This window comes from Pseudophryne corroboree, chromosome 8, assembly GCF_028390025.1.
Source record: "Pseudophryne corroboree isolate aPseCor3 chromosome 8, aPseCor3.hap2, whole genome shotgun sequence".
NCBI lineage: Eukaryota > Metazoa > Chordata > Amphibia > Anura > Myobatrachidae > Pseudophryne > Pseudophryne corroboree.
Window position 1 is genome coordinate 341,045,743 of NC_086451.1, and position 23,988 is coordinate 341,069,730.

Sequence of the window (23,988 nt, forward strand, 5' to 3'; positions counted from 1 at the left end):
TTCCGTACTGCCTCTGTTATCACCAGCCCCGGCAACCCCACCGCTAGCTGCTGCGCTGCCACCCGCAGTGAGGTGCACCCAGCTCCTTCACACACTTTAGCCGGCGGGTAGCGCTGCAGAAGTCCGCGCTGCTTGCAGGCTCCGACCTCCTCCTCCCTACAGCCGCAGCGTCTCCTGGGGGCTAACCAGTCACTCCCAGTCTCCCCTTACCACAGTGCCTGGCAGCCGCGAGGTCCGCGCCGTGTGCATGCTATGACACCCTCCTCCCTCCAGCCGCAGCGTCTCCTGGGGGCTAACCAGTCACTCCCAGTCTCCCCTTACCACAGTGCCCGGCAGCTGCGAGGTCCGCGCTGCGTGCATGCTATGACCTCCTCCTCCCTCCAGCCGCAGCGTCTCCTGGGAGCTAACCAGTTACTCCCAGTCTCCCCTTACTACAGTGCCCGGCAGCCGCGCGAGGTCCGCGGTGTGTGACTGAGGAGTGGGGGGAGGGATGCGGACGGGCAGAGGAAGCAGGACTCCAGCCTGAGAGAGTCAGCCATGCCAAGTCTCCACCAGCAGCAGATCCCAACAGGTTGGAGTGGAACAGCAGCAGCCAGCAGCAGTGACTCCGGTAAGACACATCTGTCTGTCACCACTGTTCTGTCCCTAATACCAATCTCTCCCGTGCCCTGTGTTCTGTCATGTCCCTGTCACCCCTGGCCTTGCCCTGTCACCCTTATCCTGGCCCTGTCACCCTTATCCTGGCCCTGTCACCCCTATCCTGGCCCTGTTACCCCTATCCTGGCCCTGTCACCCCTGGCCTTGCCCTGTCACCCCTGGCCTTGCCCTGTCACCCTTATCCTGGCCCTGTCACCCCTATCCTGGCCCTGTCACCCCTGTGCTTGCCCTGTCAACCCTATCCTGGCCCTGTCACCTCTGTCCTGGTCCTGCCGGCCCTACCCTGGCCCTGTCACCCCTATCCTGTCCCTGTCATATCTGTCCTGGCCCTGTCGCCCCTGTCCTGGCCCACCCCTCCACCCGCAGCATCTACAGACACCCTCCCCCATCCGCAGCCCCCCCCCCCGCACCCGCTACATTCTGTACATCATGCCCTGCAGGTGCTGTTCACGCCGTCGCAAGGGGCTACTCCCCCTTCACCATCGCACGCCCTTTCATTGTGCAATATTTAACCACTAACAAAGGAATGCAGGTAATACTCCATATAATACAAATATTGAACCCCAGATAGGCATGTAAGGGTTAAGGGGGCGTAGCCCCTTGCGACGGTGTGAAGAGCGCCCATAGGGTGCGATGAAGCACCCAGTATATATATATATATATATATATACGTACAAAAAGTCACTACTTAGACATTTAAATAATGTGGTTAGAGCCGTTTTTCCGGTCCATTTGAGATTATTGACTACCCCAACGATCTGGGAGTGGTGTCAGAGAATTGACTTCTATATGACTATGGAAGATATATTCTTTACAGCTTTGGAGAAATACTCAGATTACATTGCAACATGGTTCAGCTGGATAGAATTTAAATCCACCCTGCACTATGCTGCACTGGTACCCCCAAATCAAGTATAATACGACACCTGCCTTATGTCTAATCTACGCTGATGATACTCAAATCTACCTTTCCTCCCCTGACCTCTCCCCTGCTCTCCTCACTCATATCTCCAACTGTCTCTATGCTATCTCCTCCTGGATGTCCCAGCGCTTTCTTAAACTTAACATGTCTGGGGGCGTAGCCACGGCGGATAGCGGATAGGCAGCAGGGTTGTGGAGCTCCCTGGCCTATTAATCCTACTAATATCCTGGGGCCCTCTCTAAGGCTCATTTTCGGCCGGGCCGCGCTAATTGCCTGTGGTGAAGCGGCGGGCGTCACCTGAGGTCTCCTGCTGGGGCTGCCAGCCTGCACCAGCGGCCGCCCCGAACTTTGGGCCTAGGCCGCCAGAGAATCCCTAGCCTAAATTTCCGGAGCTCTGCTGTGCTGCCGCTGGCGCGCGCGCTAACCTGCGGTAAACTCTGAGTCATCCAGCACCTAGGGTGTGTGGCGCCCCTCACCTGCGCCTGCTGAAAACCTTGCCAGGCCACTTCTGACCCCCTGGTGCCCGAGATTGGGGTGAGTGTGCAGAGGGGAGTGAGACTGTGGGTCTGGCGGCCATCTTGGCTGCAGCTTCCAAAGTATATCCTGCCTGTGTGGCTCTGACCCACTGAAAGGACTGCAGGGCTGGAAGATTTGCCCTAGCACAAGCTGCCCTGCCTTTTGCCCTTTGCCTCTTGCTGAATAGCACACCTCATAATACCAACCCCAGGTCCCTCGGCCCCCCCTTCTCTATGTTTTACTGCTGGATGCCCTGTGCCCTGGAGTGCTGCTGATACTGCATCTCTTCCCTACTGCTGTGCTTTCTGACACTGAATATTGGGACTCTGAGCGCTGCTTGGGCCTTGTTACTATGGTTAGGGGTGGTCAGAGCACAGCTGCGGCTAAATTGGAGAAGTTTGCCCGCCAGCCTGCTGCCCAGCCGACGCAGTCATCCCCTAAGCCCTCTCCTTCTACCAAACCGACTCCCCCGGCTGGGGCCAGCTCAGGCACGGACATGCAACCATCTACTCCTTCCATTCAGCATGTCCTGGAGGCCATAGCGGCCAGCGAACAACGCCTGTTGGACAAAATGGAGAAGGTGCAGTGCGACTTATCACTGTTGCGCCAGGACGTCCAGCGTGTCCGGGAGAGGGTTGGTGAAACAGAGACGCGGGTCTCTAATCTAGAAGACCTCAGCGGCCCCCTACAATGGTCTGTATCTGCGGTTACACAACAAGTCTCGACACTGCAAACTAAACTCCTGGATATGGAGGGTCGACTTCGCAGAAATAATGTGAGATTTGTGGGCCTGCCTGAAAAGTAAGAGGGGGCACACCCATAGAATTTCCTAGAATCCTGGCTGAAAGAGGCGTATGGCGCTGAATCCTTTACGCCCCAGTTTGCGGTGGAGAGGGGGCAACGGGTACGTTTCCGGCCTTTGCCCCCAGGTGCACCACCGCAAACATTTATTGCCAAGTTTCTGCACTATAAAGACCGGGACGCTGTCTTGCACCTGGGCCGCGCGAAGGGCCCCCTGCTTCGAAATGGTGTTCGGGTGTCGGCATTTCCGGATTTTGCAGCGGATGTCCAAAGAGATCGGGCCCAGTTTCTGCCCATCAAGCGGCGTCTTCGTGACCTGAATCTTCCCTATTCGATGCTGTTTCCCTCCAGGCTGCGTGTGGTGGCAGATGTGGAAACTAAGTTCTTCAGCTCTCCGAGGGAGGCGGCGGCCTGGCTGGACAGATACCCTCCGGGTGCCCGCCAGCTGGCTCTGGACTGACATCCAGTTTCCTTTCTACATGGGCCTACAGTATGCAAGTATAAGTCCGGGGAGCTTCCTTTTGTATTAGTTGTTCTGGACTTTGCTGTGTAGTGACTTTTACGCATCGGGTTTTGTATTGGGGGTTTTTGTTTGGATCTGTATGCTACGCATAGCACTGCTGTAGGCTTTCGGATCCCCAGGGTTAGAGTTCTGTTAGGGATATGTGTATGCCACAGTTCGGGGAGGTATACGGGGAGGGGGGATGTTGTTGGGATGATGGTTGTTTTTCTGTTTGTTTGTTTTTTTATTTCTTTTTCTTTCAGTTTTTTTTTTTTTTTTTTTATATGACTATTTACCAAATTGTGAGGTGATGTTGTGATATTTAGGGGGGTTTGGCTTGGGACCCAGGGGCCTGCGGACGATATGGTTTCAGGGATGGTACTCTGTATGGGCAGGTAGATACCCGGATAATGTTGATGGTGGGGCGCTTTTTTTCACCTTGTAGGGTCTCTGAATGCTGTGTCTCAGATGGTACAACGGACGACATGTCTGCCTTAAAGATCTTGGCATGGAATGTCTGGGGCATTAATAATAAAGTAAAGCGATCCCTAGTATTCAAATTATTAGGAAATATGGCCCGGACATTATCTGTCTGAGTGAAACTCATCTGGAGGGAAATAGACTGTTGTCGCTCCGCAGGCCTTGGGTGGGTTGGGCGTATCATTCCTCTCACTCCTCCTATTCCAGAGGAGTGTCGCTCATGATAAAGAGAACTGTACAGTTTGAATTGATCACGGTAAAGTCTAGAGATGAGCGGGTTCGGTTCCTCGGAATCCGAACCCGCCCGAACTTCATGTTTTTTTTCACGGGTCCGAGCGACTCGGATCTTCCCGCCTTGCTCGGTTAACCCGAGCGCGCCCGAACGTCATCATGACGCTGTCGGATTCTCGCGAGGCTCGGATTCTATCGCGAGACTCGGATTCTATATAAGGAGCCGCGCGTCGCCGCCATTTTCACTCGTGCATTGAGATTGATAGGGAGAGGACGTGTCTGGCGTCCTCTCCATTAGAATAGAGATAGATTAGATAGAGAGAGAGAGATTGTGCAGAGTCGCAGACAGAGTTAGTTTACCACAGTCAGTGACCAGTGCAGTTGCTAGTTAACTTTTATTTAATATAATATATCCGTTCACTTCTCTCTGCTATATCCGTTCTCTGCCTGAAAAAAAAAACGATACACAGCACAGTCAGTCACACAGTGTGACTCAGTCTGTGTGCACTCAGCTCAGCCCAGTGTGCTGCACAGTCATCAATGTATAAATTAAAAGCTTATAATTAATTGTGGGGGAGACTGGGGAGCACTGCAGGTTGTTAGCAGGAGCCAGGAGTACAATTATATTAATTAACAGTGCACACTTTTGCTGCAGGAGTGGTGACCAGTGCCTGACCACCAGTATAGTATTGTTGTATACTACTAATATCTCTTTAAATATCAACCAGTCTATATTAGCAGCAGACACAGTACAGTGCGGTAGTTCACGGCTGTGGCTACCTCTGTGTCGGCACACGGCAGGCAGTCCGTCCGACCAGAATTGTATTATTTATTATTATATACCTACCACCTAACCGTGGTTTTTTTTTCATTCTTTATACCGTCATAGTGTCATCCTAATTGTTACGAGTATACTACTATCTCTTTATCAACCAGTGTACAGTGCGGTAGTTCACGGCTGTGGCTACCTCTGTGTCGGCACACGGCAGGCAGTCCGTCCGACCAGAATTGTATTATTTATTATTATATACCTACCACCTAACCGTGGTTTTTTTTTTCATTCTTTATACCGTCATAGTGTCATCCTAATTGTTACGAGTATACTACTATCTCTTTATCAACCAGTGTACAGTGCGGTAGTTCACGGCTGTGGCTACCTCTGTGTCGGCACACGGCAGGCAGTCCGTCCGACCAGAATTGTATTATTTATTATTATATACCTACCACCTAACCGTGGTTTTTTTTTTCATTCTTTATACCGTCATAGTGTCATCCTAATTGTTACGAGTATACTACTATCTCTTTATCAACCAGTGTACAGTGCGGTAGTTCACGGCTGTGGCTACCTCTGTGTCGGCACACGGCAGGCAGTCCGTCCGACCAGAATTGTATTATTTATTATTATATACCTACCACCTAACCGTGGTTTTTTTTTCATTCTTTATACCGTCATAGTGTCATCCTAATTGTTACGAGTATACTACTATCTCTTTATCAACCAGTGTACAGTGCGGTAGTTCACGGCTGTGGCTACCTCTGTGTCGGCACACGGCAGGCAGTCCGTCCGACCAGAATTGTATTATTTATTATTATATACCTACCACCTAACCGTGGTTTTTTTTTCATTCTTTATACCGTCATAGTGTCATCCTAATTGTTACGAGTATACTACTATCTCTTTATCAACCAGTGTACAGTGCGGTAGTTCACGGCTGTGGCTACCTCTGTGTCGGCACACGGCAGGCAGTCCGTCCGACCAGAATTGTATTATTTATTATTATATACCTACCACCTAACCGTGGTTTTTTTTTTCATTCTTTATACCGTCATAGTGTCATCCTAATTGTTACGAGTATACTACTATCTCTTTATCAACCAGTGTACAGTGCGGTAGTTCACGGCTGTGGCTACCTCTGTGTCGGCAGTCGGCAGGCAGTCCGTCCATCCATAATTGTATTATTATTATAATATATACCACCTAACCGTGGTTTTTTTTTCATTCTTTATACCGTCGTCATAGTGTCATACTAGTTGTTACGAGTATACTACTATCTCTTTATCAACCAGTGTACAGTGCGGTAGTTCACGGCTGTGGCTACCTCTGTGTCGGCAGTCGGCAGGCAGTCCGTCCATCCATAATTGTATTATTATTATAATATATACCACCTAACCGTGGTTTTTTTTTCATTCTTTATACCGTCGTCATAGTGTCATACTAGTTGTTACGAGTATACTACTATCTCTTTATCAACCAGTGTACAGTGCGGTAGTTCACGGCTGTGGCTACCTCTGTGTCGGCAGTCGGCAGGCAGTCCGTCCATCCATAATTGTATTATTATTATAATATATACCACCTAACCGTGGTTTTTTTTTCATTCTTTATACCGTCGTCATAGTGTCATACTAGTTGTTACGAGTATACTACTATCTCTTTATCAACCAGTGTACAGTGCGGTAGTTCACGGCTGTGGCTACCTCTGTGTCGGCAGTCGGCAGGCAGTCCGTCCATCCATAATTGTATTATTATTATAATATATACCACCTAACCGTGGTTTTTTTTCCATTCTTTATACCGTCGTCATAGTGTCATACTAGTTGTTACGAGTATACTACTATCTCTTTATCAACCAGTGTACAGTGCGGTAGTTCACGGCTGTGGCTACCTCTGTGTCGGCAGTCGGCAGGCAGTCCGTCCATCCATAATTGTATTATTATTATAATATATACCACCTAACCGTGGTTTTTTTATACCACCTAACCGTGGCAGTCCGTCCATAATTGTATACTAGTATCCAATCCATCCATCTCCATTGTTTACCTGAGGTGCCTTTTAGTTCTGCCTATAAAATATGGAGAACAAAAAAGTTGAGGTTCCAAAATTAGGGAAAGATCAAGATCCACTTCCACCTCGTGCTGAAGCTGCTGCCACTAGTCATGGCCGAGACGATGAAATGCCAGCAACGTCGTCTGCCAAGGCCGATGCCCAATGTCATAGTACAGAGCATGTCAAATCCAAAACACCAAATATCAGAAAAAAAAGGACTCCAAAACCTAAAATAAAATTGTCGGAGGAGAAGCGTAAACTTGCCAATATGCCATTTACCACACGGAGTGGCAAGGAACGGCTGAGGCCCTGGCCTATGTTCATGGCTAGTGGTTCAGCTTCACATGAGGATGGAAGCACTCAGCCTCTCGCTAGAAAACTGAAAAGACTCAAGCTGGCAAAAGCACCGCAAAGAACTGTGCGTTCTTTGAAATCCCAAATCCACAAGGAGAGTCCAATTGTGTCGTTTGCGATGCCTGACCTTCCCAACACTGGACGTGAAGAGCATGCGCCTTCCACTATTTGCATGCCCCCTGCAAGTGCTGGAAGGAGCACCCGCAGTCCAGTTCCTGATAGTCAGATTGAAGATGTCAGTGTTGAAGTACACCAGGATGAGGAGGATATGGGTGTTGCTGGCGCTGGGGAGGAAATTGACCAGGAGGATTCTGATGGTGAGGTGGTTTGTTTAAGTCAGGCACCCGGGGAGACACCTGTTGTCCGTGGGAGGAATATGGCCGTTGACATGCCAGGTGAAAATACCAAAAAAATCAGCTCTTCGGTGTGGAGGTATTTCACCAGAAATGCGGACAACAGGTGTCAAGCCGTGTGTTCCCTTTGTCAAGCTGTAATAAGTAGGGGTAAGGACGTTAACCACCTCGGAACATCCTCCCTTATACGTCACCTGCAGCGCATTCATAATAAGTCAGTGACAAGTTCAAAAACTTTGGGTGACAGCGGAAGCAGTCCACTGACCAGTAAATCCCTTCCTCTTGTAACCAAGCTCACGCAAACCACCCCACCAACTCCCTCAGTGTCAATTTCCTCCTTCCCCAGGAATGCCAATAGTCCTGCAGGCCATGTCACTGGCAAGTCTGACGAGTCCTTTCCTGCCTGGGATTCCTCCGATGCATCCTTGCGTGTAACGCCTACTGCTGCTGGCGCTGCTGTTGTTGCCGCTGGGAGTCGATGGTCATCCCAGAGGGGAAGTCGTAAGCCCACTTGTACTACTTCCAGTAAGCAATTGACTGTTCAACAGTCCTTTGCGAGGAAGATGAAATATCACAGCAGTCATCCTACTGCAAAGCGGATAACTGAGTCCTTGACAACTATGTTGGTGTTAGACGTGCGTCCGGTATCCGCCGTTAGTTCACAGGGAACTAGACAATTTATTGAGGCAGTGTGCCCCCGTTACCAAATACCATCTAGGTTCCACTTCTCTAGGCAGGCGATACCGAGAATGTACACGGACGTCAGAAAAAGACTCACCAGTGTCCTAAAAAATGCAGTTGTACCCAATGTCCACTTAACCACGGACATGTGGACAAGTGGAGCAGGGCAGGGTCAGGACTATATGACTGTGACAGCCCACTGGGTAGATGTATGGACTCCCGCCGCAAGAACAGCAGCGGCGGCACCAGTAGCAGCATCTCGCAAACGCCAACTCTTTCCTAGGCAGGCTACGCTTTGTATCACCGCTTTCCAGAATACGCACACAGCTGAAAACCTCTTACGGCAACTGAGGAAGATCATCGCGGAATGGCTTACCCCAATTGGACTCTCCTGTGGATTTGTGGCATCGGACAACGCCAGCAATATTGTGTGTGCATTAAATATGGGCAAATTCCAGCACGTCCCATGTTTTGCACATACCTTGAATTTGGTGGTGCAGAATTTTTTAAAAAACGACAGGGGCGTGCAAGAGATGCTGTCGGTGGCCAGAAAAATTGCGGGACACTTTCGGCGTACAGGCACCACGTACAGAAGACTGGAGCACCACCAAAAACTACTGAACCTGCCCTGCCATCATCTGAAGCAAGAAGTGGTAACGAGGTGGAATTCAACCCTCTATATGCTTCAGAGGTTGGAGGAGCAGCAAAAGGCCATTCAAGCCTATACAATTGAGCACGATATAGGAGATGGAATGCACCTGTCTCAAGTGCAGTGGAGAATGATTTCAACGTTGTGCAAGGTTCTGATGCCCTTTGAACTTGCCACACGTGAAGTCAGTTCAGACACTGCCAGCCTGAGTCAGGTCATTCCCCTCATCAGGCTTTTGCAGAAGAAGCTGGAGGCATTGAAGAAGGAGCTAACACGGAGCGATTCCGCTAGGCATGTGGGACTTGTGGATGCAGCCCTTAATTCGCTTAACAAGGATTCACGGGTGGTCAATCTGTTGAAATCAGAGCACTACATTTTGGCCACCGTGCTCGATCCTAGATTTAAAGCCTACCTTGGATCTCTCTTTCCGGCAGACACAGGTCTGCTGGGGTTGAAAGACCTGCTGGTGACAAAATTGTCAAGTCAAGCGGAACGCGACCTGTCAACATCTCCTCCTTCACATTCTCCCGCAACTGGGGGTGCGAGGAAAAGGCTCAGAATTCCGAGCCCACCCGCTGGCGGTGATGCAGGGCAGTCTGGAGCGACTGCTGATGCTGACATCTGGTCCGGACTGAAGGACCTGACAACGATTACGGACATGTCGTCTACTGTCACTGCATATGATTCTCTCAACATTGATAGAATGGTGGAGGATTATATGAGTGACCGCATCCAAGTAGGCACGTCACACAGTCCGTACTTATACTGGCAGGAAAAAGAGGCAATTTGGAGGCCCTTGCACAAACTGGCTTTATTCTACCTAAGTTGCCCTCCCACAAGTGTGTACTCCGAAAGAGTGTTTAGTGCCGCCGCTCACCTTGTCAGCAATCGGCGTACGAGGTTACATCCAGAAAATGTGGAGAAGATGATGTTCATTAAAATGAATTATAATCAATTCCTCCGCGGAGACATTGACCAGCAGCAATTGCCTCCACAAAGTACACAGGGAGCTGAGATGGTGGATTCCAGTGGGGACGAATTGATAATCTGTGAGGAGGGGGATGTACACGGTGATATATCGGAGGGTGAAGATGAGGTGGACATCTTGCCTCTGTAGAGCCAGTTTGTGCAAGGAGAGATTAATTGCTTCTTTTTTGGGGGGGGTCCAAACCAACCCGTCATATCAGTCACAGTCGTGTGGCAGACCCTGTCACTGAAATGATGGGTTGGTTAAAGTGTGCATGTCCTGTTTTGTTTATACAACATAAGGGTGGGTGGGAGGGCCCAAGGATAATTCCATCTTGCACCTCTTTTTTCTTTTCTTTTTCTTTGCATCATGTGCTGATTGGGGAGGGTTTTTTGGAAGGGACATCCTGCGTGACACTGCAGTGCCACTCCTAGATGGGCCCGGTGTTTGTGTCGGCCACTAGGGTCGCTAATCTTACTCACACAGTCAGCTACCTCATTGCGCCTCTTTTTTTCTTTGCGTCATGTGCTGTTTGGGGAGGGTTTTTTGGAAGGGACATCCTGCGTGACACTGCAGTGCCACTCCTAGATGGGCCCGGTGTTTGTGTCGGCCACTAGGGTCGCTAATCTTACTCACACAGTCAGCTACCTCATTGCGCCTCTTTTTTTCTTTGCGTCATGTGCTGTTTGGGGAGGGTTTTTTGGAAGGGACATCCTGCGTGACACTGCAGTGCCACTCCTAGATGTGCCCGGTGTTTGTGTCGGCCACTAGGGTCGCTAATCTTACTCACACAGTCAGCTACCTCATTGCGCCTCTTTTTTTCTTTGCGTCATGTGCTGTTTGGGGAGGGTTTTTTGGAAGGGCCATCCTGCGTGACACTGCAGTGCCACTCCTAGATGGGCCCGGTGTTTGTGTCGGCCACTAGGGTCGCTTATCTTACTCACACAGCGACCTCGGTGCAAATTTTAGGACTAAAAATAATATTGTGAGGTGTGATGTGTTCAGAATAGGCTGAAAATGAGTGTAAATTATGTTTTTTGAGGTTAATAATACTTTGGGATCAAAATTACCCCCAAATTCTATGATTTAAGCTGTTTTTTAGGGTTTTTTGAAAAAAACACCCGAATCCAAAACACACCCGAATCCGACAAAAAAAATTCGGTGAGGTTTTGCCAAAACGCGGTCGAACCCAAAACACGGCCGCGGAACCGAACCCAAAACCAAAACACAAAACGCGAAAAATTTCCGGCGCTCATCTCTACGGTAAACACGGATCCATATGGTAGGTTTGTGTTTCTGGAATGCAAGTTAAACTCCCGTAATTTCTTTATTTGGACTGTATATGTTCCTCCCCCATTCTCGTATGATGTCCTGCAGAAGGCAGCCTCAGTTATTGCTTCCTCTCCACACACTACTGTTATTTGTCTAGGAGATTTTAATAATGTGTTAGATGCCTCTCTGGATAGATGGAGGTCTTCTCGGGATCCGGGTGCGGGGGGTGGCCTGTCTACATCTCAATCTAAGTTTGCGGATTTTATAGATAGCATGCAGTGGGTAGATGTCTGGAGGGCTCGGTACCCTACGCTTAGGCAATACTCATGTTTTTCCAGTACGTATGGCTCCTTCTCCAGAATTGACCTGGCCCTGGTCTCGCCCAAGCTCCTACCTAGCATAACAAATGTTCATTATGAGGCACGAGGGGTGTCCGACCATTCGCCCCTGCTACTGTCTCTTGATGTGGAGTGCCGGAGGGGACAGTCATATTGAAGGTTGCATCCGTCCTGGCTGGCTCAGCTGGGAGAGTGCCCGGATTTACCGTCTAGGTGGGAGGGTTTCTTTGCGGATAACGCGGGCTCAGCCCCGGCACCGATTGTATGGGATGCATTCAAAGCTTATTTACGTGGTACACTGATCGGCAAAATTGCTGCCCGCAAGATAGAGTACAGAGCGACAGAGAGACAGCTTAAAACTGACTATAGGGATCTGGAGACCCGCTATTTGGCTGAGGGAACGTCTGCGCTAAAGGCACGTTGGCTGTTAGCTCAGGAGGCCTGGCTGGCTCACCTTTCGGATAAAAATGCACGCACCCTTTTGTTCAGGGCCACCAATATATATATGTAGGCGGACAGACCAGGTAGTTTATTGGCCCATTTGGTGCATTACGACCGTCCTGGGACTACGATAGTGCAGATGTCTGGCCCTGACGGCTCCATAGTAGATAATACCCCTGACATAGCGCAGATGTTCCTCACATACTTTAAAGAGGTTTATGACTCTCAGCTGATGTGCTCCGTGGAAGACTTAGACCTGTACTTGTCCAATATACCCCTTTCCAGGCTTTCCCCTGAGGCTAGGGATATTCTAGACGCGCCTTTGACTTTGGAAGAGGTGACTGCGGTGGTAGGAATGTCTCCCAGCGGTAAGTCTCCGGGAAGCGATGGCATTCCAACTGAGCTATATAAACAATACATACAGTTCTTTGTTCGAAGTTGCATGAGATGTATACAGATTTATTTGCCACTAATCAACTTCCTCCCTCAATGTCCGAGGCCGTTATTATAGTACAGCCAAAGCCCGGTAAGGACCCCAAACTATTGGAGTTCTATAGGCCAATCTCTCTTATCCCCACCGATGCCAAGATCCTGGCAAAAATCCTTGCGGTCCGGCTTAACTTGGTTATCAAATCTATAATACACCAGGATCAATCTGGCTTCATGCCAGGGAAATCCACGTCCATTAATTAGCGCAGGCTTTACACTATTTTGCAGGCTCCCCACGACTTCTCCTCGGACGCAGTTGTAGTTTCACTGGATGCGGCTAAGGCATTCGACAGCGTTGAATGGCCATATCTGTGGGGAGTCATGACATGTATGGGCTTCGGCCCTAATTTTATACGATGGATCAAATTGCTATATCAAAGTCCACGCGCCAGGATCTTGGTTAACGGCTATATTTCTTCCTCCTTGACTTTGACTCGGGGCACCAGACAGGGATGTCCCCTTTCCCTAGCCTTGTTTGCCATAGCTATTGAACCCTTGGCTTGCTTGGTTAGATCGCACCCGGGCATTGGGGGAGTTGACACGGGGTATCCGGACTCCAGGTCGACAACTAAAAAGGTTGACACACCTTAGGTCGATGCCAATTGGTCGACACACCTTAGGTCGACATGGACAAAAGGTCGACATGGAAAAAGGTCGACATGAGTTTTTCACTTTTTTTTCTTTTTTGGAACCTTTACATACTTAGCGATCCACGTGGACTACGATTGGAACGGTAATCTGTGCCGAGCGAAGCGGAGCGAAGGCACCATGCCCGAAGCATGGCAAGCGAAGCGAGCCATGTGAAGAGACGCGGTGCACTAATTGGGGTTCCCGGTCACTCTACGAAGAAAACGACACCAAAAAAACAGAAAAAACTCATGTCGGCCTTTTTCCATGTTGACCTTGTTCCTGTCGACTTTTTGTCCATGTCGACCCAAGGTGTGTCGACCAATTGGCGGCGACCTAAGGTGTATCGACCTTTTTGTTGTCGACCTGGAGTCCCAGACCCTTGACACGGGCCCCTGCACTGACAAAATAGCCCTTTATGCAGACGACCTGTTGCTATTCTTACATGACTATGTTGTGGATATGCCTATAGTGTTGCAGGTCATAGAGACCTTTGGCGGCTTTTCTGGTCTCCACATAAACTGGTCCAAATCATTTATAATGCCCACTATGGGCTCTCCTCCCCGGGTCCCGAGGATTTCCCTACCGCTAAGCTGGACAGGCCAGATTAAATACCTTAAGATCCAAGTTGCTAATGACCCCTCGGATTTTATACCCTTGAACCTTGACCCACTTGTACAGCTGATTGTAAGCAAGTCGAGGGCTTGGTGTAAACTCCCGCTGACAATGACAGGTAGGGTTACCCTTATTAAAATGATAGTTTTGCCCAAACTACTGTATGTTCTTTCGCAGTCACCTGTGTACATTTTCCCGGCCTTCTTTAAGAAATTAAACAGTATATTAACTTCTCTGATATGGGCCAATAAAAGGCCTAGAATAAAGTTAAATACCTTCACTAGACAAAAAGTTGATGGTGGCTTGGCCTTGCCTCACTTCCAACTATATTACTATGCGGCCCAGTTGGCACACATTGGTATTTGGTTGCGGGGAGGAGAGGAGGCTGGTCTATGTTGGGCGTTTCTCAAATGTTACTACCCGGACCTTTCTCCGGCGCAGGTTCTAGTGGGAGGGAGCGCTTCTCGACTGTCTCCTCCTATTGTTTTTCAGGCCATGAAGATCTGGCTGGCTTTGACCAGTACGCTTGGGTACGATAGTATGGACCCGGATACTCCCCTTTGGCACTCCGCATCGCTCCATGAACTGGGGTCTCTGAGGGAGGGGGGGGGGTATGGGCTCCGTGCTCAGTAACTTCCATATCCCAGTTGTATAGCAATGGTACAATGAAATCCTTTCAGCAAGTAAAGGAGGAGTTTGGTCTCCTGAACTCTTATAGATTTTTACAACTCAGGCATGCTCTGCAGTCACAGTTCGGGGATTCTCCCCCAGTGCTCCTCCCCTTCCCCATAAAGACCTTTTTATGTTCACTGGGTCAGGTCAAGGTGATCTCCTTTACTTACTTGTACCTTTTCATGCAGACCCGCTCTCGCACCTTCGGGAGCGCTGGGAGCGTGATTTGGGCCCCATAAATGTGGAGGATTGGGAGGTTGCACAGGGGAACTCGAGCCAGGTCACCAAATCACTACGGTTCCAACAAATTCAACTCTTTATATTGCATAAATCATATATGACACCGAACAGGCTGGCCAGGTTTGGGGCTGGTGGCGCTGCCGCTTGTCCTAAATGCGGGGCCGCTGGCGGATCATTCTGGCACCTGGTGTGGGAGTGCCCATCCTTGCAGGTGTTTTGGGCTGGGGTCGGGTCGATTCTGGAACATACGGGGATACTGAGAGGTATGCTGACTCCGGGATTTTGCATTTTGGGGGTAGGAGGACCTGACTCTGGGTCTAGGTGGGAGGGCATGTATGCTCGTAGTATTTGCGCCCTCGCCAAGGTGTGCATTACGCGGACATGTATGGCTCCGCATTCCCCTACAATGTCTGCATTTAGAGCCCTGGTGAATAACACAGTATTGAAGGATCGTTACATTTATATGAAAAGCAATGCCCTTTCTAAACATGAGAAGATATGGTCCTTTTGGATTAATTCTACATACTCCTCCCCTGCCCTAAAATTTTTTAATTTAAGATGCATTGAGCCTTTTACGATAGCCCGGTTACTTGGGACTTGTGGAAACGAGCCAGACTCTTCTCCCTTATTCTACACTATATGGATATTGCCCCTCACCTCGCACAACTGTGTGAATCTAGGCTTGATGGATTTGTTTTGGTTTGTTCTGTTTCTGTTTTATGTTTCTCTCTTTTTTTTTTTTCTCAGGTGTTTTGTAGGCTATATTTGGCCTCATAGTTGGGGGGGCTTACTGATGTATCTCAGGGAGAAAATAGAAAATGTTAGTATGTGTCTTGAAATTTGTTTACAGACTTCAGAAAATCTGTTTCCTGCGGGTTGACACTATGTGGACCTGTGACTACCTGATACACTTATTATATACGTATATATTGTTTGGGGAGGATATGGGGCTAATACATTGTATAACACCAACTGAAGTTCCCAGTGTACACTGAAATGTCTGTATTGATTTCATTCTTGTTGAATAAAAATACTTCATTCAAAAAAAACGTAACATGTCTAAGGCTGAGCTGATCATCTTCCCTCCCTCCCGCATAACCTCACCTCCCACAATTTTATGGCACCACAACTATCTCCTCTAGCCCCCAAGTGCGATGTCTTGGAGTAATCCTTGACTCTTCCCTCTCCTTAAAACCACACATTCAGTACCTCTCACAAACCTGCCATTTCCATCTCAAAAACATCTCCAGGATCAGACCCTTTCTCACCCAGTATGCTACTAAGACCCTCATCCACTCACTGGTCATCTCCAGATTGGACTACTGCAATCTCCTCCTATCTGGCCTCCCTCAAAAATGCCTCTCTCCACTTCAATCTATCCTCAATGCTGCTGCCCATCTCATCTTCCTCATCAAACGTACTACATCCACATCCCCTCTCTTGCAGGACCTTCACTGGCTACCCTTCCCATTCAGAATCCAATTCAAGCTTCTCACACTCACCTACAAAGCCCTCACCCACTCTTCTCCCTCTTACATCTCTGACCTTATCTCTCTTTACATTCCCACCCGTCCTCTTCACTCTGCTAATGCATTACCTCCTCCCACTCCTACCTACAAGATTTTGGACGTGCTGCTCCCCTATCTCTGGAATGCTCTACCTCTCCACATCCGACTCTCCACCTCTCTACAAAACTTCAAAAGGGCTCTCAAGACCCATTTCTTCACCAAACCCAGCCAACTCTCCTCCTAACTCTCTTGTTTATGCTTACTGTCTACCCCTTCTGTGTCACCCCGGTCTGTTAGCCCCTCACCTTTTAGATTGTAAGCTCGCAAGAGCAGGGACTTCTTTCCTCATGTGCCTTTCCTTTTCTTACTTACACTATCTTATACTCCTTAGTCCCTTTGATGGCACCTAACCCCGAGTTTTCTATACCTGTCCTATATTGTCTTGAACTGTAAGTGGTGTTTTCTTGTTTGCTCATTTGATTATGTACTGTGTAATGGGCGCTGCGGATCCCTTCTGGTGCCATATAAATAAAGGATAATAATAATAATAATAATAATAATAATGTGAGAACTGTTAATTATACTTTTACAAATGCCATTGCTTCTTTGTTTACAAACTCTCACCAATTCCCCCGACCTCCCTTATGTGTTACCCTTTGTTCTGTTTTTTCTCTATCGTCCTAAGTGGATGCTGGGGTTCCTGAAAGGACCATGGGGAATAGCGGCTCCGCAGGAGACAGGGCACAAAAGTAAAGCTTTTACAGGTCAGGTGGTGTGTACTGGCTCCTCCCCCTATGACCCTCCTCCAGACTCCAGTTAGATTTTTGTGCCCGGCCGAGAAGGGTGCAATTCTAGGTGGCTCTCATAAAGAGCTGCTTAGAGAGTTTAGCTTAGGTTTTTTATTTTACAGTGATTCCTGCTGGCAACAGGATCACTGCAACGAGGGACAGAGGGGAGAAGAAGTGAACTCACCTGCGTGCAGGATGGATTGGCTTCTTGGCTACTGGACATGAAGCTCCAGAGGGACGATCACAGGTACAGCCTGGATGGTCACCGGAGCCACGCCGCCGGCCCCCTCACAGATGCTGAAGCAAGAAGAGGTCCAGAATCGGCGGCTGAAGACTCCTGCAGTCTTCTTAAGGTAGCGCACAGCACTGCAGCTGTGCGCCATTTTCCTCTCAGCACACTTCACACGGCAGTCACTGAGGGTGCAGGGCGCTGGGGGGGGGGGGCGCCCTGGGAGGCAAATGAAAACCTTTAAAAAGGCTAAAAATACCTCACATATAGCCCCAGAGGCTATATGGAGATATTTACCCCTGCCTAAATGTACTAAATAGCGGGAGACGAGGCCGCCGAAAAAGGGGCGGGGCCTATCTCCTCAGCACACGGCGCCATTTTCTGTCACAGCTCCGCTGGTCAGGAAGGCTCCCAGGTCTCTCCCCTGCACTGCACTACAGAAACAGGGTATAACAGAGAGGGGGGGCAAAATAAATGGCAATATATATTAATATAAAAGCAGCTATAAGGGAGCACTTAATCATAAGGCTATCCCTGTCATATATAGCGCTTTTTGGTGTGTGCTGGCAGACTCTCCCTCTGTCTCCCCAAAGGGCTAGTGGGTCCTGTCTTCGTATAGAGCATTCCCTGTGTGTCTGCTGTGTGTCGGTACGTATGTGTCGACATGTATGAGGACGTTATTGGTGTGGAGGCGGAGCAATTGCCAAATATGAGGATGTCACCTCCTAGGGGGTCGACACCAGAATGGATGCCTTTATTTGTGGAATTACGGGATAGCGTCAACTCGCTTAAGCAGTCGTTTGCCGACATGAGGCGGCCGGACACTCAATTAGTGCCTGTCCAGGCGCCTCAAACACCGTCAGGGGCTGTAAAACGCCCCTTGCCTCAGTCGGTCGACACAGACCCAGACACAGGCACTGATTCCGGTGGTGAAGGTGACGAATCAACCGTATTTTCCAGTAGGGCCACACGTTATATGATTTTGGCAATAAAGGAGATGTTACATTTAGCTGATACTACAGGTACCACTAAACAGGGTATTATGTGGGGTGTGAAAAAACTACCAGTAGTTTTTACCGAATCAGAAGAATTAAATGACGTGTGTGATGAAGCGTGGGGTGCCCCGATAAAAAAACTGCTAATTTCAAAGAAGTTATTGGCTTTATACCCTTTCCCGCCAGAGGTTAGGGAGCGCTGGGAAACACCTCCTAGGGTGGACAAAGCGCTAACACGCTTATCAAAACAAGTGGCGTTACCCTCTCCTGAGACGGCCGCACTTAAAGATCCATCAGATAGGAGGATGGAAAATATCCAAAAAGGTATATACACACATGCAGGTGTTATACTACGACCAGCTATTGCGACTGCCTGGATGTGCAGTGCTGGGGTAGTTTGGTCAGAGTCCCTGATCGAAAATATTGATACCCTGGACAGGGACAATATTTTACTGTCGTTAGAACAAATAAAGGATGCATTTCTTTATATGCGTGATGCACAGAGAGATATCTGCACACTGGCATCACGGGTAAGTGCTATGTCCATTTCGGCCAGAAGAGCTTTATGGACACGACAGTGGACAGGCGATGCGTAGAGGAGTTATTTGGGGTCGGTCTATCGGATTTGGTGGCCACGGCTACGGCCGGGAAATCCACCTTTCTACCTCAAGTCACTCCCCAACAGAAAAAGGCACCGACCTTTCAACCGCAGCCCTTTCGTTCCTTTAAAAATAAGAGAGCAAAGGGCTATTCATATCTGCCACGAGGCAGAGGACGAGGGAAGAGACAGCAACAGGCAGCTCCTTCCCAGGAACAGAAGCCCTCCCCGGCTTCTACAAAAGCCTCAGCATGACGCTGGGGCTTCGCAAGCGGACTCGGGGGCGGTAGGCGGTCGTCTCAAGAATTACAGCGCGCAGTGGGCTCACTCGCAGGTAAATCCCTGGATCCTGCAGATAATATCTCAGGGGTACAGGTTGAAATTAGAGACAGAGCCACCTCGCCGTTTCCTGAAGTCTGCTTTACCAACGTCCCCCTCAGAAAGGGAGACGGTTTTGGAAGCCATTCACAAGCTGTATTCTCAGCAGGTGATAGTCAAGGTACCTCTTCTACAACAAGGGAAGGGGTATTATTCCACTCTTTTTGTGGTACCGAAGCCGGATGGCTCGGTAAGGCCTATTCTAAATCTGAAGTCCTTGAACCTGTACATAAAGAAGTTCAAGTTCAAGATGGAGTCACTCAGAGCAGTGATAGCGAACCTGGAAGAAGGGGACTTTATGGTATCCTTGGACATCAAGGATGCGTATCTCCACGTTCCAATTACCCCTCACACCAGGGGTACCTCAGGTTCGTTGTACAAAACTGTCACTATCAGTTTCAGACGCTGCCGTTTGGTTTGTCCACGGCACCTCGGGTCTTTACAAAGGTAATGGCCGAGATAATATTTCTTCTTCGAAGAAAAGGCGTATTAATTATCCCATACTTGGACGATCTCCTAATAAGGGCAAGGTCCAGAGAACAGCTAGAGATGGGTTTAGCACTATCTCAAGAGGTGCTAAAGCAGCACGGATGGATTCTGAATATTCCAAAATCCCAATTAATGCCGACAACTCGTCTGCTGTTCCTGGGGATGATTCTGGACACAGTTCAGAAAAAGGTTTTTCTTCCCGAAGAAAAAGCCAAGGAGTTATCTGACCTGGTCAGGAACCTCCTAAAACCAGGAAAGGTGTCTGTACATCAATGCACAAGAGTCCTGGGAAAAAATGGTAGCTTCTTACGAAGCAATCCCTTTCGGCAGATTCCATGCAAAGGGATCTGTTGGACAAATGGTCAGGGTCGCATCTTCAGATGCACCTGCGGATAACCCTGTCGCCGAGGACAAGGGTATCCCTTCTGTGGTGGTTGCAGGAGGCTCATCTATTGGAGGGCCGCAGATTCGGCATGCAGGATTGGATCCTGGTGACCACGGATGCCAGCCTGAGAGGCTGGGGAGCAGTCACACAGGGAAGAAATTTCCAGGGAGTGTGGTCGAGCCTGAAAAAGTCTCTTCACATAAGCATTCTGGAACTAAGAGCAATCTACAATGCTCTAAGCCAGGCGGAACCTCTGCTTCAAGGAAGACCGGTGTTGATCCAGTCGGACAACATCACGGCAGTCGCCCATGTAAACAGACAGGGCGGCACAAGAAGCAGGAGGGCAATGGCAGAAGCTGCCAGGATCCTTCGCTGGGCGGAGAATCACGTGATAGCACTGTCAGCAGTATTCATCCCGGGCGTGGACAACTGGGAAGCAGACTTCCTCAGCAGACACGACCTTCACCCGGGAGAGTGGGGACTTCATCCAGAAGTTTTCCACATGCTATTAAACCGTTGGGTAAAACCAATGGTGGACATGATGGCGTCTCGCCTCAACAAAACACTGGACAGGTATTGCGCCAGGTCAAGAGATCCGCAGGCAATAGCTGTGGACGCGCTGGTAACACCTTGGGTGTACCAGTCGGTATATGTGTTTCCTCCTCTGCCTCTCATACCAAAGGTATTGAGGATTATACGGCAAAGAGGAGTAAGACTAGTGGCTCCGGATTGGCCAAGAAGGACTTGGTACCCGGAACTTCAAGAGATGGTCACGGACGATCCGTGGCCTCTACTTCTGAGAAGGGACCTGCTTCAGCAGGGTCCTTGTCTTTTTCAAGACTTACCGCGGCTGCGTTTGACGGCATGGCGTTTGAATGCCAGATCCTAAAAGGAAAAGGCATTCCAGAAGAAGTCATTCCTACCTTGATAAAGGCAAGGAAGGAAGTCACCGCGAAGCATTATCGCCGTATTTGGCGAAAATATGTTGCGTGGTGCGAGCAGCGGAGTGCTCCGATGGAGGAATTTCAACTGGGTCGTTTTCCTACATTTCCTGCAATCAGGATTGTCTATGGGTCTCAAATTGGGATCTATTAAGGTTCAAATTTCGGCCCTATCAATATTCTTCCAAAAAGAATTGGCCTCAGTCCCTGAGGTCCAGATTTTTATCAAAGGAGTACTGCATATACAGCCTCCTGTGGTGCCTAAGGTGGCACCGTGGGATCTAAATGTAGTTTTAGATTTCCTCAAATCCAATTGGTTTGAACCACTAAAGAATGTGGATTTGAAATATCTCACATGGAAAGTGACTATGTTACTGGCCCTGGCTTCGGCCGGGAGAGTATCTGAACTGGCGGCTTTGTTTTATAAAAGCCCTTATTTAATTTTCCATTCGACATAGGGCAGAGCTGCGGACGTGTCCGCATTTTCTCCCTAAGGTGGTATCAGCGTTTCACCTGAACCAGCCTATTGTAGTGCCTGCGGCTACAGACGACTTGAAGGACTCCAAGTTGTTGGACGTTGTCAGAGCCTTAAAAATATACATTTAAAGGACGGCTGGAGTCAGAAAATCTGACTCGCTGTTTATACTGTATGCACCCAACAAGTTGGGTGCACCTGCTTCTAAGCAGTCGATTGCTCGTTGGATTTGTAACAAAATTCAACTTGTACATTCTGTGGCAGGCCTGCCACAGCCTAAATCTGTTAAGGCCCATTCCGCAAGGAAGGTGGGCTCATCTTGGGCGGCTGCCCGAGGGGTCTCGGCATTACAACTCTGCCGAGCAGCTACGTGGTCAGGGGAGAACACGTTTGTAAATTTTTACAAATTTGATACCCTGGCAAAGGAGGACCTGGAGTTCTCTCATTCGGTGCTGCAGAGTCATCCGCACTCTCCCGCCCGTTTGGGAGCTTTGGTATAATCCCCATGGTCCTTTCAGGAACCCCAGCATCCACTTAGGACGATAGAGAAAATAAGAATTTACTTACCGATAATTCTATTTCTCGGAGTCCGTAGTGGATGCTGGGCGCCCATCCCAAGTGCGGATTATCTGCAATACTTGTACATAGTTATTGTTAACTAATTCGGGTTATTGTTTAGGAAGCCATCTTTCAGAGGCTCCTCTGTTATCATACTGTTAACTGGGTTTAGATCACAAGTTGTACGGTGTGATTGGTGTGGCTGGTATGAGTCTTACCCGGGATTCAAAATCCTCCCTTATTGTGTACGCTCGTCCGGGCACAGTACCTAACTGGAGTCTGGAGGAGGGTCATAGGGGGAGGAGCCAGTACACACCACCTGACCTGTAAAAGCTTTACTTTTGTGCCCTGTCTCCTGCGGAGCCGCTATTCCCCATGGTCCTTTCAGGAACCCCAGCATCCACTACGGACTCCGAGAAATAGAATTATCGGTAAGTAAATTCTTATTTTTTCTTAACCCCCTCTTTTTTTTTATAAACATAGAAAATGGATGATTATCCACTGTTGTTTTTGATGTATTTGTATGTGCATATTTGTTGTTTGCAAGAATATGAATATTCACTTGTCACATGATGAACGAAATGACAGGATTGTGCTTTTTTCTTCTTTGTTATTGAAGTCTTGTATCCCACAAAATGCACTAAGTAAATTTTGTTGTATAATTGCAGCTGTTTATTGTGGAAATTGTTCTTCTCAAAATAAAGAATTTATAAAAAAAAGAAATTGTAAGAGAGGAAAGCAGTTCCTTTTATTTCCCCTTTTGGTTGGCTGACATATTCAAAATGTTCTGGCAGGCAAATGTTTGCATTCAGGATGTAGTGGATTTGAGAGAACCCTTCTCCTTTACAGTAGATGTCTTTACTAATCAGGAGCAATTCATGATTTTCAGTCAGATAACATACAAAGCTTAAACATGAGCAATCCGTTAAGGGGGGTACTCATGGAGCGATCGCTGCTTAAAATCTAAGCAATCTGACTAGATTGCTTAGATTTTAACTTAGCAGCGATCACTCCGTGTGTATCCCCCACAGTGATAGCAATGCGCAGCCCCACGCATCGCTATCGCTGGTGCTAGATTGGCCAATCTAACAGGTCGCTCACTTCACCCGCACATCGCGCTGTGCTGAGCGGGGGGAGAGATGTGTGCTGAGCGAACCGCTCAGCACACATCTCTACCCAAATCGTCCCGTGAATACGGCCCTTAAGAGTAACATTACAAGAGCAATTTAAATGGCAGATCTCAGCTACACCCAGTGATGCAGTGAATCAAAGTTAACACATATAGGTTGGCAGCAGGGTCTGGGAATCTTGGTGGTGACTCAATGCACTGAGGGCTTTCCCATTTTGGGCTCTTTAGGTGGCTGCATAGAGAACATCCTCTGCATGGATCAGCTTTGAGGTAGCATTGATCAATTACATTCTTTAGAATGCTGAGTAGAAGCTGATTGGTTAAAGTCATTCTATGGGGCTAGCACTGTGTACCTGCTCTCAGTGCTGGCTCCTGGGGCAGTAGCTCTGTCAGAACCCTGCTCCCCCCAGTTTCGCCTCTGACTATGGGTTAATTGTAATAACCTGGCATTGCCTTTAAACTAATTGCCGCTTTAAATCTAATAAGTATCTCACCAGAATCATGATTGCTCCAGCAAATCGCCAGCTCTGACATTTGGCTCTGAGTCTCTACTTTCTTCACTGATGAAGCTCCATACTTAAACATCAGTGTTTTACTCACGCATGTAACAATGGTGGTCATTCCGAGTTGTTCGCTCGTTGCCGATTTTCACTATATTGCGATTAGTCGCTTAATGCGCATGCGCTAGGTTCGCAAAGCGCATGCGCTTAGTTATTTTACACAAAAGTTAGGTATTTTACTCACGGCATAACAAGGAATTGTCATCGTTCTGGTGATCGTACTGTGATTGACAGGAAGTGGGTGTTTCTGGGCGGAAACTGGCCGTTTTCTGGGTGTGTGCGGAAAAATGCTGGCGTTTCTGGGAAAAACACGGGAGTGTCTGA